The sequence below is a fragment of the Pan paniscus genome, chromosome 7 (assembly GCF_029289425.2).
Source record: "Pan paniscus chromosome 7, NHGRI_mPanPan1-v2.0_pri, whole genome shotgun sequence".
Lineage (NCBI taxonomy): Eukaryota > Metazoa > Chordata > Mammalia > Primates > Hominidae > Pan > Pan paniscus.
Genome location: NC_073256.2, coordinates 151,674,752 through 151,684,837, shown reverse-complemented (window position 1 = coordinate 151,684,837; position 10,086 = coordinate 151,674,752). Strand labels below are relative to the sequence as shown.

At 42.1% G+C, this 10,086-nt stretch overlaps 1 long non-coding RNA gene across 1 annotated transcript in view; it reads right to left on the bottom strand.

Annotated features, from left to right (window-relative positions):
- Positions 1 to 856: 856 nt before the first annotated feature.
- Positions 857 to 10,086, bottom strand: part of LOC134730946 (uncharacterized) — a 121,563-nt gene continuing 112,333 nt past the window's right edge. Inside the window, exon 4 of the long non-coding RNA XR_010112880.1 lies at positions 857 to 1,027. This is a non-coding gene — a long non-coding RNA (uncharacterized LOC134730946). The remainder of the gene's footprint in view (positions 1,028 to 10,086) is intronic.

Sequence of the window (10,086 nt, the reverse complement as noted above, 5' to 3'; positions counted from 1 at the left end):
GTAATGAACCTGGCACCTGTAGGCTGGGCTGCTCCAGGCAGGGGCCTGAAAGAACCTCAACTTCTCCCCCAGCACCTCTCATCTGGACCACATGGGGGCACTCTGCAGGCCGGGTGGTCAACTCTCCTAACCTTCGAAGTTGCTGGCCTTACCACTCTCTCTCCTGTCTCCTCCACTCCTTACTTGATATGACCTGTAAGACTGTAAACTCGAGGGTCTGGTCTTTTTCTACTTCCTCAGCATATTGCATAGTTCCTGGAACATAGTAAATGCTCAATAAATATTTGTTGCTAAATAAGGTGTTTATCCTTTCCTCATCACTGCGGCCTCGAGCACCCCTCAGAAGACATCTCCCATGCCCCTCTCTGGCCACCTCCAACACATAGTGTTAGTCAGAGGTGCAGGAGGACATTACACCATTTAGACACCTTTCTGCCAGCCCAGGGCTTCTCAAAATTTAGGATATGTAAGATTCAGCTAGAGAGCTTGTTAAAACATCTATTTCTGAGCGCCAAGATGAAAGATTCTGGTGTGAGCTCTGAGAGTTTGAATTTCTAATAAGCTCCTGCGTGATGCTGGGACCATGCTTCAAGTATTGCTGCTCTAGGGTCCTGTCCTGGCCCTCAGCTGTTAATTCTGAGTGGTTACAAAGGTGAAATTCATTGGTCAGTACTATTTAGGGCTTTGGGACCAGCCACCAGTACCTTTTTGCACCCCAATGCTGATGTTTGATTCTAATAGAAGAATTGGGTGGATTTTTGATGGGCAGAGATGTACTTTGATTGGTTTCAGAGCCTAATTGCTTTGTAATTATAGTAGTTTGCTGGGGCTGCCATAACAAAGTACCACACATGGATGGTTTAAACAACAGACATTTATTTTCTAACAATTCTGGAGGGCAGAGGTCTGAAATCAAGGTTTTGACATTGATTGATTTCTTCCAAGGCCTCTTTCCTTGGTTTGCAGATGGCTGTCTTCTCCTCGTGTCTGCACGTCATCACATTGTCTTCCTTCGTTCTGTGTCTGTCTTAGTAATAATGACAACAGTCAGATTGGATTAGGGCCCACTGTAATGACCTCATTTTAACTTAATTACCTCTTTAATGACCCCATCTCCAAATATGGCCACAATCTGAGATACTGGAAGTTAAGACTTCGACAGATAATTTTTTTTGGTGGTAAGGGGGGCATAATTCACCCTGCAAAATAATATTCATAAGGAAACTTAAATCTTTTTGAGACTCAGTTTTCTTATGTGCAAGATATAGATAATATTTACTCCAAAGTGGTGTCACAAGAATGAAGTCAGCTGATGCTTGTGATGGCCCTTTGCTAGTACTAAAGTTTAAAACAGAAAAAATGCCAGCTATTCTATTACATTTCAACTTTTCTGAAGTTCAGTTCTTATACCATGTTAGGATCAGGTGTCATGTAAAAAGTACCTTTCCCTTTTCAATGATCTTACCTCATTTTGGTCTATTAATTCTGCATAGCCATAAGCATGGTTGCTTTGAGTAAAGAAGTTGCAATAGTAAGGAGGCAACACAATTTAGTGAATGGCTAAGATCATGAAGCCATCCTCTCAGCTGCATGTCCTCCTGGAATGGAGGCACTTGGTGCATCTTCGTCTTCGAAGATACCATTTACTTGCCTCTGGTTCTTTCCAAAGTGAACTGCTTCATTCAGGGGGCATTTAGATGTAGTGTCCTGATGCCAAGACTCCTGTCTGGGCTGAATTTCAAAGAGGATGGTTCTCTTATTGTGGTCTTAAAGAGTGTCAAATTTTCTCAGCATGAGGCTTTTAGAATTTGGTACCCAAATGGCCTAAGAAATTCCCTTCTCCCATATAGGTGTTCAGTGGATCCTCTGTTGTTGGTATTGATGAAGGTCAGGCTGCTGCTCCAAGTAGCTGCTGACCAGCAGTAAGGTCTACAACTCTGGGTGAAGCTGATGCAGTGACTCCCATTGTGTTTAAACTCAATGCTCCCTCCCTTCCCCTTGTTCCATATATCAAGTTGGATCTAATGTCCTGCTGAATCTACCTCCAATATCTCTTCTGTAACTTCCCCTATTCTTCCTCCCTTCCCTTTGTCGCTGCCTTAATTTAGGTCACCATCATGTCTTGCCTTGAAATAGCCTCTTAGCCAATCTCTCCTCCTTATCTTCCTCTAATCTACTCTGTGCCCTGATGACAAAACTGACTTTATAAAACATAGATCAATTTTTTATCATTCCTATGCTTAAACCCTTCAAAGTTTCTGTGCTATTTATAGATTGCTGTGTCACAAATCATTACAAATTAGTGACTTAAAACAGCTCATGTTCATCATCTCACCGTTATGTGAGGCAGGAACCTGGACACTGCTTTTCTAGAGACCCCTGTGTCAGGGTCTCTCACAAGTCTTCAGTCAAGTTGTCCAGGGCTGGGTCCCCACTAAAAAGTTGAAGGGGGAAGGGCCTACTTCCAAGTTCACTCAAATTGTTGGCAACATTCAGCTTTCGGAGAGCTGTTTGACTGAGAGATTATGTTCACTGTTGTTAAGTGGAAACTGCCCTCAGTTCTTTGCCTCATGGGGCTTTCCAACATGGTCTCTTACTTCATCACAGTCAACAAGGAAGAGCCTACTAGCAAGAGGGACATCATAGTTTTCTATTATGAAATTGATATTTCATTGCTTTTTCTATAATCCATCAGTTAGAGAAAGGTCATTAGGCCAACCTATATTCAACAGAGATGATTACATAGGAGGAATTACATAGGCAACTACCAAGAGGTGGGGGTCATGGGGTCCCCCTATAGTCTATCCAACACAGGCCCTCACTGACCATGTAATAAATCCCAGACCCTCAGCTGGGGCAGGAGAACTCAGTGGTTAGGAGTAGCAGAGACTGTGGCATCAGACAGAACTGAGTTAGAGTCCTGAATTGGTCATCTGTTGTGCTTAAACCCTCTAGGCCTCTGTTGGTTCATCTGAAAGATGGAAATAGTCATGGCACCTACCTCATAGGATTGTGGTAATGATATAAATGAGAATGTAAGAATTTGTGGAATACCTAGTCAGGAACAAAAGCTCAATGATGTTAAGGATTATTTTAATTAGTGTTACCAACACATTCTCAATAATCAATGTGATTGTTTCCCTTCTAGTTTTATATTTATCCTGCCTGCCTCTTCCCCTCATGCTCCCTTGGACTCCAGCCCTGATGAGTCGCAGCACATTTCCCCAGATGTGCTGGCCTTGTTGACGTGGTGGTATCTTTCCCCATGCTCTTTCCACTAATTAGACTGTCCTTCCTGTCTCCGTCCCTCTTATCCAAGAGTGAATGGAAATATCACGTGTTTTGAAGCCTTTTATGCCCTGAGGATGGATGGGTGCCCCACCCCACAACATGCCCACTGCGGTCTCACAGTGTCCTGTATTTTTATCATCTGTGTGTCTGTCTTCTCTAATGATACAGATCCTGTGTCTTTCCTTTTCAGGTCCTAAATACCTATCAGAAGGTCTGGTACCTAGTAAGTGCTCAGTTTGTGTTTTAGGAAAAAATAGAATTATGGTAGAAAAATGTTATATACATGATATTGGGGAGGTGGATAGGGCTGTTAACATAATTAAAACTGAGAGAAATTAAGTGTTTTATCCAAGGTCACATGGTTAATAAACGGCAGAAGTAGATGCAAACCCAGCTTTGCTGACTGCATATAGGATGCTGTTTTGGGAACAAGTAAGTACTGGGGCCAAAAGGGAATGACGTAGAATACTTCTCTAAAGGTCTTTGTGGGAATAAGAAATTTTGTGAAACAAGAGAACTCTTAGAAAACTCAAGGCGTGTTGCTTAATTGTCAATAAGGTGCCTGGTTATTTCGAATAACAAGTGGATGACCTTGGGCCTGAGAACCTTCCATCTGTACTGTTCTGGGAAGTTCTAATGGAGTTCATCTGACGGGACACACGTAATTCATAAAAATAATCATCAGTGTTTCCTATGAATAGCCCTATTGTTTCACTGTTCTGCTGTTGAATGGGAATCAGTAATAAACATGGGAGGCAAGTAAATGGAAACCAGCCAAGTAGTCTGTTGTATGGATCTCAAGCAGTAAAGCAGAAATTCATGAGATTTTTAAGAAAAAGTAACTAAAAAACTCTGTAGTCAAGTTAACGAAGCTGTGATCTCATGAATGCTTAGGTTAACAAAAGTAATTTCAGTTTTTAGAACATGGCAAAGTTTTTCCTGCTATCATTGGCTTTTAAATGTAATTTCATTGAATTTTTTCTTCGTTACTTTTTCTTATTTCATAAGTAACCTTGTGGCTAACATAAAAACAAACAAAAAATGGAAAAAACATATCTCATCATGCCTGGTAAGTAAAACTGTTTGTATTTGTTAATGTTCCCCTTTTGTCTCTACGTTGGTATGCGTCCATCTTTTTGCATTCTTTTAATTCCAGTATTGTCATAATTTTTTACTGAGATTTTTAAAGTTAGAATTTTGGTCTTTGAGGATGCATTTGGTGATAGATACAGCTATTCTCACACAAACATATTTAGTGATTTAATATATTATACCTAGTATCCTTAACCAGTGTACGTGGTTCTTATCTCTAGGATGGGAAATGATGGATATAGAAGCCAGTGAGAGCTCAGAATGCAAATGCAGTAAGTAACAGTGCCAAACATGGTCATCACATTGATGCCACTTGTTGAGTTATGAGTTAAGTATCTTACATGAATTATTTTATTTAATCCTCATAACAACTTATTAAAGTGGTACTAGCATTGTTGGTGTTCTTACAGATGAGGAAACTGAGGTTCACCAATGCTAAGTAACTTTTCCTAGGTTATTTGTTTAATAAGTGGTAAGATCAGGACTTTGAGGAGGTAGGTCTGACCCAAAGTCCCATTAATTGTCTAATAATTTGCCATAACCCAAGGCAACAAAATTCATGTTCTGTCAATTTCACTCATCCACTTAAATCATTCAATATGGAACTATTGATCACGTGCTACGTGCCAGGGAGTTCCTTTCTGCCTGGAGCTGTCATTTGTCACTTCCTTAGAGAAAGTGTTGCTTTACCTTTGCATAACACGTTACCTTTGTCACTTTCTTAGAGAAAGTGGTTGTTATACCTTTGTATAACAGGTTACTATCTCCTGCCCTCACCATAGGCGAAAGGGCTTGGAGAAGGAAAGAGGGACACTTTGAAGATTGGGAAGTTGAAGGGCTATGGATTCTGACACAATATCAATTTAAAGCTATTCTCAGTTTAAAGGAAAAAACAATCAAACAAACAAATAATAGCAACAACCCAGACTGAGAAGCTGAAGACCTTCTTGTGCCCAGGGGCTGTAGATGCACATTTAATAGCTGTGTAACCTTGGACCTCAACCTCTTTGTCCTCTGGGACTTCAATTTTCTTGTCTTTAAAATGGAGATAATACTCTATTGCGGGATCTGGCCAGAGATATTGTGGGATCTGGCCAGCAGCCTGCAATGCAACGGGGCTCTCTCTTTGTTCCCAGGCAGATCGGCAGGTTGAGAAATAATAGACACACACAAGATAGTGAAAGCTGGGTCCGGGGTGGGGTCACCGCCTTCTGGTCCCGCGGTGCCAACAATGCACTGGATATACCAGCATTTATTATTAAGTTTAGTGAGGGCAGGGGTAGGTTAGTGAGGGATTTAGGGTCATTTGATTATGAGGTGAGATGGTCACATGGGGATGAAGTAATTCTTTAACATAACATTTGTATGTGGAAGTACAGTATACAGAGATAAGAATTTACAATATAGTATGCGCGTCAGTAATTTCTAACAGAGCCTTAGAACAGAAACACAGTCTTTCCATAACCTATGATTAGCAAGATATTAATCAGCAGTAACAATTGCAACAAAAGCTGGTTACAAATAATGCATGGAAATAGGACGTGCAGCTAGACAACTGGTCAGACCAGAAATTCTCAGAAGGGAGTATGCCTTAACCCTAAAGAGGCCTAGAAGAGCCGCAGCAAGATGAGGGCGTTTATAGCCCTATCTTATCCATATGGACAGGCTCCCTCCATGCATCCATTTATAGGCTCTCCACAAGGGTCGCATTCCATTCCCAGAGCTATGAACATCTGCTTTTCTGGGATAGGAATCTTGGTGATGTGAAACTTTCGTGACTGCACGTCCAGTCATAGGCTCTCTGCAGGGGGAAGCACATCACGTGCTGTTGGCTCGTTCTGGCAGTCCAACCTGGCATTGTCTTTACACTATCCTGCATGCAATTTTGTGTTTACAATAATCAGGAGCATTTCATCTTTTATTCCATAGCAATAGTTTCAGGGGGTCTCCCTACAATACTCAACCTCCTTTAAAACATTAACATGAGGATTAAATTGTATTCTTAATGTAGAGTGGTAAAAAAGACCATCTACCTTCCCATTGTTTCAGAGGTTAGCAAACCAGTGGGCCAAATTCATCCTGCCTCCTATTGTAAATACAGTTGTATTGTAACAGAATTGTATCCATTCATTATGTTTTGTCTATGGCTGCATTCTACGGTGGCAGAGTTAAGAAGTCACGACAGAGATTGTATGGCCTACAAAGCCAAAAATATTTACTATCTGGTTCCTCACAGAAGAAGTTTACTGATCTTTGTTTGCTTTATATGTCCATATTTTGTTAACCAATTTACAGAGGGTTGATTTATTATAGAGGCAATGATGCAAACAGAGTCACATCTTTTGAGATCACCTATTCTGAGCCATTTTAATCCTGGTCAGTTGGGTTAACAGAGTTGTAACCGAAGACCTAACGCTTTACTCAGCACTGGTGCTTTGGTTCACAGGGACCCTGAAGACAGGATGCTCTAAGGGCAGACAAAGGCTGTTGAGGTAGATAGATCTGAGTTTAAAAATCCAGGCTCTACCCTACTTGCTGTGTGACTGGGCAATCACATTCCTCTCTTAGTCTTTGTTTTGCCACCTGGAAACATGGGCAGTGATGCCTAAATTTCAGTGTTTTGTAAGCTTAGGGATTAATGTAGGAAGGATCCAGAGAAGTGCCTGGTATAGAGTAGGGATCTGATAAGTGGTGACTATAATTATTATGAGTATCCTCCCTACCTTGGATTGAGTGGAGGCTTTTGGGAAGTTATATGAAAACATTTGGACCTCATGGAAAGCTTCTAAGAAGTGAGAAACACTTGATCATAGACAATGGAGAAGAGATGAAGATTTCAAGCAATGAAGATGAAGAGACCTTTTTCTTGAACAGTGAGACCTTGCAGGGCTTGGATTGAGCAAAATAGGAGTCCTCAGTGAGCTCACCTGGCTGTACAGGGTTCATGAAAGGGGATAATCTGGAAGCAGGAGCACCTGTTCATGTCAGAGTGTAGATAAAAGGAAGGGAGGATGCTTTACATTTAAACCCATTTTGACTTTTGTATTAATAATATCCATACCTTTAACAAAATGTTTGCTTCTGTGAGCTGGGTGGTGAGCTGTAAGATCACAGTGAAACTGTTACCTGATGATTCTGGTTTTGCTCATTCATTCCTTCAACATACATTTAGTGAGAGTCTTTTATGAAATGTGCAATTTGCTAGGCACCAGGCAAATGGCAGCAGACAAGGAATCCACGATCTTTATATTCCTAGAGTGGTCACTTCTGTGGGTAAGACACACATAAAAGAGCCACTTCAAGTGAGGAGTTCCCTTATGGAAAAGGACACAAATGACACGGGGTCCTGATCTTACTCAGGGATCCCAGGAAAGCCTCACAGCTCGAGGAAGAAAATGTGAAGGTGAGAGGCCCAGCAGGAGCGAGGTTCAGAGAATGCCACCAATATCCTCTGCAGACTGGAGAGCATATACAACGTTGAAGACAAGCCTTCAAGACGTTGGATTGAAAGAACCCTCACCAAGAAGGACTGTATATATGAAAGCACAAAAGGATGCACTTGCATTCAAGATTTGGAGAGAGATATATATTTTCAGTTTAAAAGACATCATTTCACCAGCCTGAAATATTTCAGTTTGTCCAATTTACATAACAAGGCATGTTACACAATACACGCAAAACATATTTTAGTTGAAAAGGTTAATGTTGAAAAGGATTAATTTCTTCTCTAGCAACACAGACCTAATTAAATCTTTCCAGAAGCAGATGGACAATTCCACCCTCTAAATCGAGATATTTATGTAAATATCACTGAGCTAATTGATACTCAGCTGAATCAAAGGAAGGTAAACAATGTGCTTTCATGGTGTCAACAGTTGTGAGTTTGACTTACTGCATTAATGACTTCCTGGAACGAGCTATTATCCAAAGTGAGAGAGATTCTGGGATTTAATTTATTTTCTTGATTATTAGACTCACACTGAAAATGAGTCCTGTTTACAGGAAGTATCCAGAGTAGGAGACAGGAGCTTTTCACAGGTCCTGTTTGTCCAGAGGTAAGAGTCTCCACCAAGGAGCTGTGGCTTGCATGGGCATCCCATGACTTATTGAAGGCAAGGATTAAAATGTGGGACCTGTGTCATCAAATTATGACCCCAGTGAGTCAAGGCAACAAGACTTGGGGAAGAGTAAGGACTGAAATTTTAGAGACCCAAGTCAACTGCCTGGCATCTCCACCATTATGTTTTGGGTGAGTCACATTTTTCAGCCCTCAGTTGTCTCATATGAATGGATACATTAGCCTTGGCTTTATCATTTACAGGAGTGTGGACTGGGAACTGAAAAAGTAAATAGGAAATGCATTGTGAAACAGAAAGGACTGCATAAGTGGGAGTTGCCATTGTTATTAGAGGGACATTGTTAGTATTTCATTGCATTCTTTTCTTCTCTAGGTTATACCAGCCTGTAGGTAAAATGGCCACTGCCTGTTGCCAGTCATGTTGGCAATCCTAAAATGCATCTTTCCCACCTGAAGGCCTCCTGGAATTCTCTTTCCCCTGAGGTTTTCATGATGGCTGCTTTTCAGTGTTTCATAATTAATCTAAAATGTCGCCTTTTGGATAGATCCTCTCCATTCAGTCTAAGTAGATGCCCCTTCTTCTTTATTCTCCATTACCACATCTTGCACATCTTGGTTTATTTTTCTGTAACTTGACATCATCTATTTGTGATTAGTTGCTCATTTCTTTGTTTTTTTTTTTTTTTTTTTTGGTTAGTGTCTGTCTTTCCCACTGGTCTGTACATTAATGAAGGAAAGGGTTGTGTCTCTTTCATCCACCAACATGTTCCCAGTGCTCAGCATAGTGTCTGGCACTGGTGGATGCTCAATGAGCATTTGTTGAATAAGTAAATGGATGAGAATATTCTTCTTCATTATTAAATAATATTAATAAATAACAATAATTACTCATATTCTGGCTGTCACTCACACCAGAAGGATTTTTAGAACTCTGTGTCCTCGCCTCCTGGATTATTCAGAATACCCAAAGGAAGGACTAAGTCCTCAAATACCACTGGTATTGCCAGTTTCTCTCCTCTGGCCACACCTACTGCTGGGCCCTCCAGTGTCCACTGAGCCCAGCAAGCTTCTCACTGATGGCAGTGGCAGGCCATCTGGAGCAACCGCTGCCATTACTTCAGCTGCAGCAGAGAGACACAGTCAGAGCTGCATGCTCCATGGAGCCAGTGGGAGCTGGCAGAAGCTGGTGATAAGCGGGAGCCCCACCCTTCCGAGTTGGGGAGGGAACTCCCTGGGTGTTGCTGCCGCTGCCCAAGCCATGGCTGCAGACCTGGGCATCCTTGTGCTCTTGGGGCCTGGGAGCAGGCAGGAACCCCACCCTCCTGGGTATAGTTGCAGCTGCCCAAACCACAGCTGCAGACTTGGGCCTCCTGCTCCATAGAGCAGGCAGAAGCCCTGCCCCACTGGCACAGCTGCAGCCATCCAGACTGTGGCTAAAGACTCAGGCATCTCTGCACTCTTGGGGGCCCTGGAAGGCACCCCCACTCTTGCAGGCTTAGAAGTGCCTGCTCCTGCTGTCTGGCTTCTCCCTGCTGTTGGCACTGGCTCTGACCTTGGAGCAAAGTGGGGGCCACGCCTGGGCACTGTCATGGCCTGGCTAGGTATGTATATGCTCAGGGCAATGC